Here is a 7,081-nt window from a genome sequence, read left to right on the forward strand (position 1 = left end):
GCAGTCTTGTTTTGAGCATGAGCCGGGTTCCCACTTTGCAAACCCACGTCTCACCCAAGAGCAGAGGTGTCCTACAGGGAAAACTCTTCAGCGTGGTGATGATTAGACCTAAGATGGCACAAGGCTGAGGTCCTAAGTGTTTTAACACGTGTTTGCACCTAACTGGATGCTGCAGGACTGGGGGCATGACTGGAAGCTGTTTAGATGGAGGTTTTCTTGAGTGAGGAGACGGATGATCTGGGCTACATGCACAGGCTCAGAGCTGTGGGCTACCAGAAGGGTGTTTCATCCTGCTTCTCGCTTGCTGCAATTAAAATTCCCCTCTCTTAGCCCCCCTACACTTTGCCACAGGTTTTCTCTTTGCTAGAGAAGCTGTGACTCCTGCTCAGCTGCTCCTGTGTCATGCAGTGTGATCACCAGCTGAGCAGGGTCAGACCAGTGCTCTCTTAGTAACAAAGTTCAGAAAGATGTGTCTGCCTTATCTGATCGGCCCGAAGAGCCTCACTGATTGGTTTGTTCTCAGATGTCCAAGTGGGGAGCAAATTCCACCACGCCACTGCGTGAAGAAACGAATCCTCCTAGGTGCAAGACGGAATCTAAACGGACGGGAACCCAGAGAGACTATGAGATCTGTCTGTCTGCCTATGAGTCCTAAAAAACACATTTGCTGCGGCACGCATACCCCAGTGTGAAGTCAGCCAGGAACAAGCCAGAGAACCTGCCTCTGACCCTGAGGACATTGCTTGAAAAATATTTTCCAGAACTCAGTGCCTGGGGACCTGCAGCTAACAAACATTCTGGAAGTGTAATCACAGCCTTTGGCTCTGCTGCCGAACCACCTACGGGAGGTGAGTTTAAAGAGAGCGGCTTTAAAGCTGTCAACATAAGAAGGAGGGAAGCCAAATTGCTTTCGTGCTTGCGTTCTTGTGCCAACTGGTTTGTCATGGGATTGGTATGTAGCAAAGATAGAGTTGTCTGCAGAAAAGCTGTATTATTCTTTTTTTGGATGGGTCCACTGGAGATCAGACAGGGCCCACAGTAATTTTCTGAGGGGACAAATCCAGCCCTGAGATAGGCCACTGGCTTCTCAGTGGTTGCATGGAGCTTTGACTTGGGTCAGGAAGTCAGCCTTTGAGGAGAAGAACTGGAGAAGCCTTCCAGGAGTGAGAGCTGATAAGACAGCAGCTCCCCAGCTGTGCCGTGGCCGCACAGTGCCGCGTATGTCATCAGAGCAACAAGAATTAATAAGCCTGGGCCAGACTCTGACCTCTGCTATTTAGGCAGCTCCGCCAGCCTCTCTGTTGGGCTGCGTGTCAGCTTGTGTAACTTGTTTCAGCCCTCCCACAGCCCAGGTCTTCTCGTCTCCTACAGGCTCTAGATGGAGTTGGGGATATCTTGTCCCTCTCCAAGGGAGGTCCATGGAGAGAAGGATGTAGCTCTGGGGAGCAATTTAAATGCCAAGGGCTGTGCTCCTTGGCAGAGCATGGAGCACTCTTCCTCCCAGCCTCTGAAATAGAGACATGGTGTAAGGACTACCCAGCCAGGGATGCAGTGCTCTGTGTCAGTCAAAGAGGGACAACTCAGATTTGGTGGCAATGTGACATACCAGGTCAGAATGCACGAGCAGGGATGCATACGCTTCATAGAAGAGAAATTCCTGGTCCCAGGCAAAGCATGTGGTGTATTCCCACAAGGATTCAGGTGAAACTAAGGTCAATCACATTAACAGGAGCTTTTCCAGATGAAGAATTCCCAGATATGCCTGCTGCAGGGTGGAAGGTGTTGGTCAGCGTGGAGCATTCTGAAATTGCCCCTCTGATATGAGCTCTGTCTGTGGGCTGTCAGGACACACAGAGCCAGAGTGACAAGTGATGGGGACAAGGCGGCCCCATGCAATGGTGCAGGGCAGGAGCACCTGCCCTCTCCATTGCCAAACCATCCTGGGAGGACAGGCAAACAAAGTCTTCCCCCTGCAGACTAATCCCCAGAGCTCTTCCAGGTTTTTCCTCCAAGACATAGACAGAGATGCCCAAGATGGCATCCTAAGTATTTCTCTCAACAACTCACTAAGTTCATTTGCTCACTAACACACTAATGTGAGAGTGGGAAGGGCTGAATGGACTGTAGAGAAGCAAAGGTCTACATTTATATAGCATTAATCAGGGCTAAGGTGTCCCCAGCCTGTGTTCGAAGAGCTGCGTTTGCGGATGGTGTGAGGGTGGGGTCTTCGCGTGGCTCACCCGATACCAGCACCTTGGGCCCCTCGGGGTAAGAAATATCACGGCTGGCCAAGCTGGGCTGGAGGCACCTGACACACCGTCCTCCTCTAAAACCCCAGCCAGGCTGCAGCCCTGCAGGAAATGTGAAGCCAAAGGGCTTTCCTCACCCTATTCCAAAACAGGTGACTTCCCAGAGACGTGTGGTCGGCACCCACCACGTCTCCACACCCAGCGCTGCAATGACAGCCATGTGTGCGCTGGCAGCCCCTGCAGCCTCCTCCCCAGATGTGGCTTCTCTCCGGGCGACGCTCAGCCCACGCCCTGTGTCCCCGTCCTTCGGCGAGCTGTTCCCACCCTTCAGCTGGCCGGGGAGAGCCGCCAGCTGCCTCCGTGAGTCAGGAGCGCCGGCTCGGCCCGTCCTCACCTTTCCGAAAACATTGGCAGCCGCTTGCAGGCCCCCTGGGACACGACTGCAGGAACATTTTCTCAAATAAGGTCTGCAATGTGTAAAAGGTGTGGTGAAGAAAGGCAGGAGGAAAGCTCTGTCACGGCTGACGCAGGGCGCTGGGCTCGCGGGGGAGAGGTTGACCCCATGGGTGTTGGAGGTGACGGATTTGTTACAGTCCCTTTTCTTACGCCACTGTTGCCTCATTGATTAAATTACGAACAGCCGAGCCTGGCTCAGCGACTCCTGGATTTATTGGGGTGGATGGATTGAATGGCGTGTTCCTTATTTAGTGGAGGTGATCTGGCGGTAAACTGTTGTGCTCGCCACTGGCTAGAGATGCTCAGATGAAAAACACGTGCAGCACTGAAGGGCTGGGAAGGGACTTGTTAAGTCCATGTGTTGGGTTGTATTTTGTCTCTACCAGTCCCACGCTGCAGGTACTTACAGGACCAGGCAGACTCACCTGCAGACCTCATCTGGCTTTTTCCCTGAAGCGTGGGAGTCTGCAGCCCCAGAGAGGCTCCAGGGTGGAGTGGGCAGTGCCAGGCTGATGGACTCCACTGAGCCTGAGGATGGTGTTGGTCCCCAGGCATGAAGCAGGGGCCCAGCTCAGGCTGGAAGGATTGGCAGAAAGAAGGGGGTTTTGATTCACTCCTGAGGGGAACCGATACTGTACCTCCAAGATCATCTGGGTATTTCCAGCCATCTGCAGGGCTTTAGGACATGGGTAATGCCCTCCTGTTTTTTTCTCGGGACACAGTCTGGTTCCTGATGTTTTCTGGGGTGCTGGTGAGCGCAGTGAAGCCAGGGCTTCAGGGAGTCACAGGCTCTGCCTGCCCGAGCCGGCGGGTACAGGTGGTCCCTTCTCATTCCCAGTTCCTGAGTTATTATATCATACGATGTGTTTATCCATCTGTTTGCAATCTTGGGGAAGTTGCTGTGGTTTTCATTAATGAGCAATTGTTTTGGTGGTTGTTGTGCAGTGCCCTGAGCGATTCAGCAGGGGTGGGGGTGCTTATAAATAAAATGATTATTATTACCCAACTTCATTTACATGCAACGCTGCCGTTCTCTCCTCCTGTCCTGCCCCCTTGCTGCCGTCTCCGTCAGGTGGGTCTGGAAGGGAGAAAAGTTGGCAGAGCCCAACTGCCCTGAGCAGTGGCGGTGTGGATTCTCTGGTGTCCCCTAAGGGCTGAGCTTTCCCTCATCCTGGCCAGAAACAAGATCTCTCTCCAACCATTTCCATGAAACTACAGAAGCCAAGTTCTGTTTGAGAGTTTTACTCATCTGCCAAACTGGGCTGAAATCACCAACAGGTTAAAACCTGCTTGCAATGGATGGAGGTTGGGCACATGCACCTGTGCACAGCAACTATACAAATTCAGGTTTTGGGGGGGAATGAGGCCCTGAAATGGACCTAGGTGACTAAAACCATATTTAGGCAGAGTTTAGTACCCAAGTTACAGAAATTCCTCCTAGGGTGGTTCTTGGATGCTCCCAAGGTGCTGGATGTTTGTATGCCCATCAGGTGTGGCAGCTGGTCTGTTCCCCATGACCTGCTTCAACTCAATAAGGGTTATTCTCAGGTCTGGTTTTTTACTGCCTGCCTTCTTATAACTCCTCAGGTAAAAAGAGTCCCTGGAGCCTTGCATTCCCCCTTCTCCAGAATATTTTTTAATTGCTGCTACAGGACTTTTCCTAGAGCAATGCAGTACAAATCCACGTGCTCAGCCTTGCACCTCATGTGGAGATGGAGCCTGCGCCCAGCGCAGCTGCTTTGCATCGTATTTTGGTGGGTATTACCCTGGGGGGAACCCCAGCCTGGTGACAGGCAGCTGTCAGGGGTGTCCTTGTGCCTCTCCAATGAGAGGGTTGTTCGTGCTGTAGCTGTAACCTTTAAAATAAACCAGGGCCCCTGTGTGACTCCCTGGCAGCCTGTTCTTGAGCACTTGACACCTTGGCTTGGCACCTTATAAACATGTGCAGCTTGTGTCCCCTCTCTGAACCAGCAAATGACTTTGCCTCCCTAATGACCAGGACTCAAAAGCTTCTCAAAATGCAACTCTGGAGCCTCTGAACACTGCACTGTGTGATGGGACATGACAGCTTGGTGACACAGTGGCTGTGGGAGTGCATGACTTGGAGCTGGATGCAGCCAGTGGCATTGCTCTCCTTGTCACTGCACAGCCATAGCCTTCCTCCGGCCCTGGGATATGTAAGATGCAGCCAATTGGCAGCTCTCCAGAGTCCAGGTGGTTACTGGCCCTCGGGGTCTGTATCTCTGCGGATGGATGTGGCCAGCCCTAACTCATACCAAGGGCTGGAGGCTTTTCTCAATCCATGCTGATTTTCCTGGGTCTTTACCTTCAAGCCAGGCCAGACTACCTCACGTAAGACCAGGGTTTTGGGGAGAAGCAAGCCCTGTGATCACACCATAGGCAGACCCAGACATGCTCCACAGCCACAGTACCGTGCAAAGTAGGAATGGCCCATCAGAAAGCTGCTCTTGACCCTCCACATGCATGCCTTCTTGTTGGGGAAGTGTGGCAGATACCACCACATCCTGGGTTTAGCAGTGAAAAGACAAGTCTGGCTGGGCATTGAACAGGTCCAGTCACTCAGGTCTCCATCAAGGTGTACGTAGGTGTCCCAGGAACTGTACTGGCCCAGCAGCATCAGCTGGAGCTGGAGGAGCTCTGAAGAAACCTGCGATGTCCAACTGCTGGGATGACAACTTTTGGGATGTCTTGTGGAGGGCAGCTTAGACATTCAGAAAACAGCACCATTGCTCCTTGCCTTCCTTGCAGATCCTCTATCCCAGCACCTCGTGCGGTGGGAGGTGCACCATTTTCCAGTCCCTCTTTTACCAGGAGGGCATCCTGGAGCCGAGCTCTCCCACGATGTGGGTAACATCAGCTCTCCTGTAGCTCTGAGCCAGGCAGGAGTGACAGGCAGCCACCCTGCAAGAACAAAAGTGGCATCACTCCTGCTTTTAATGAGCCGATGAGCTGCTGATGGCAGTGACCGGTGGAGGCAGTTAAATGCACAAGGGACCGTGGCTGGAGGGCCGGGCTGCCAAACCTCTCCTCCGGAGCACGTACTGATCCAGGGAGAGCAGTATAGATTATTTCTGTGTGTGCGCTCGCCTTGCCAAATACAACTAAGTAGAGGGAGGTTGCTCTGTTTCTAATTGGGTGATGAAAGCCCATTTAGGAGGCCAAGACCGAATGGTCAGAAGCAGGGAAGGGGAGAACTGAAATGGCACTAATTCCCAATTCAGCAAGGACTTGAGCGGCAAGAACCAGCTCTCCCCTCTGTGTCCATCTCAGTCCTCCTCATGGCACGGGGGAAGGAGATGAGGCTCGGGAAGCTCAGGGCTGCACTTGGGGAGGATGGGGTTGTCTCCTGGGAAGGCCTTTGCATTGAAGTGGGGGTGGATAGTTCATTCTGAACATCAAAATGTGTTGGCTGTACATTGTATTGTATTCATATTAGGCTTCCTAGAAAAAAAAAAGAGCTGATTGGAATGACAATTTTCATCAAGCAAAGATCTCCTGTTCCAGCAAAGGCTTCAGAATAGAGAAACCTTCAATTCCAGCAGGAAAGTGCCCAGTTTCTGTATAGATGCATTGCTGAGTGCCCCCCTTGATTCATTCTGCCTGGGAGAAGAAGACAGCGTGGACCCTGCAGACAGCAGATGAGCAAGAGAAACCTCAGATACAAAGGAACAGTCTGCAGACCTGGAACATGCACTGAGCACAGGGCTGAGGGCAGATGCTCCCTGCAGTGGCTTCAAAGCTATTCCCACAGCACCCTCCTATTAGCCCTCTGCACAGTTTGCCGCACTGCTATGGATATCCCCTCTCTGTGGGGTGAGAATGAGGGACTCCTGAAGGCAGGAGCTGTGACCCTCCCTGTTAACAACACCTTACTCCTCAGAAGGAGAATATAATGCCCTTAACCCCACTGTCATGGATGTCCCAAGTGCTGTGCTTCAGCAAAGTCCCCGCTGTCATCCGAAGATCTGGCAGTTACATGTTTGGCCCATGTGCCGTGTTTGGGCAGGAGGGGAGAAGGGATCTGTATACGTGAGAGATACAGGGGAGTGAAGTGATGGAATAATTCACTTAGAACTGGGACATTTGTGAGTCACCTTCCTCTTCCCCTCCCCTCCGAGTTAGATGTCATAACGGAGACTAACCCCACAGCAATCTCCATATAACATATGTGATGTGTTTACTTACTTCTTTCCTCTGTCTTCCTGCTCTGCAATGTAAATAGTCATTTGTTCCTCTTCCAGATGCTGGTACATGGTCTCACCAGTAGGAAATATATTATCATCCAATAAAACCAGATTCTTGGTGGCAATGATGATGATTTATTGATTTTGGCTCCATTGCCTTCACAGATGGAA

This window comes from Buceros rhinoceros, unplaced genomic scaffold (genome assembly GCF_000710305.1).
Source record: "Buceros rhinoceros silvestris isolate BGI_N320 unplaced genomic scaffold, ASM71030v1 scaffold3364, whole genome shotgun sequence".
Lineage (NCBI taxonomy): Eukaryota > Metazoa > Chordata > Aves > Bucerotiformes > Bucerotidae > Buceros > Buceros rhinoceros.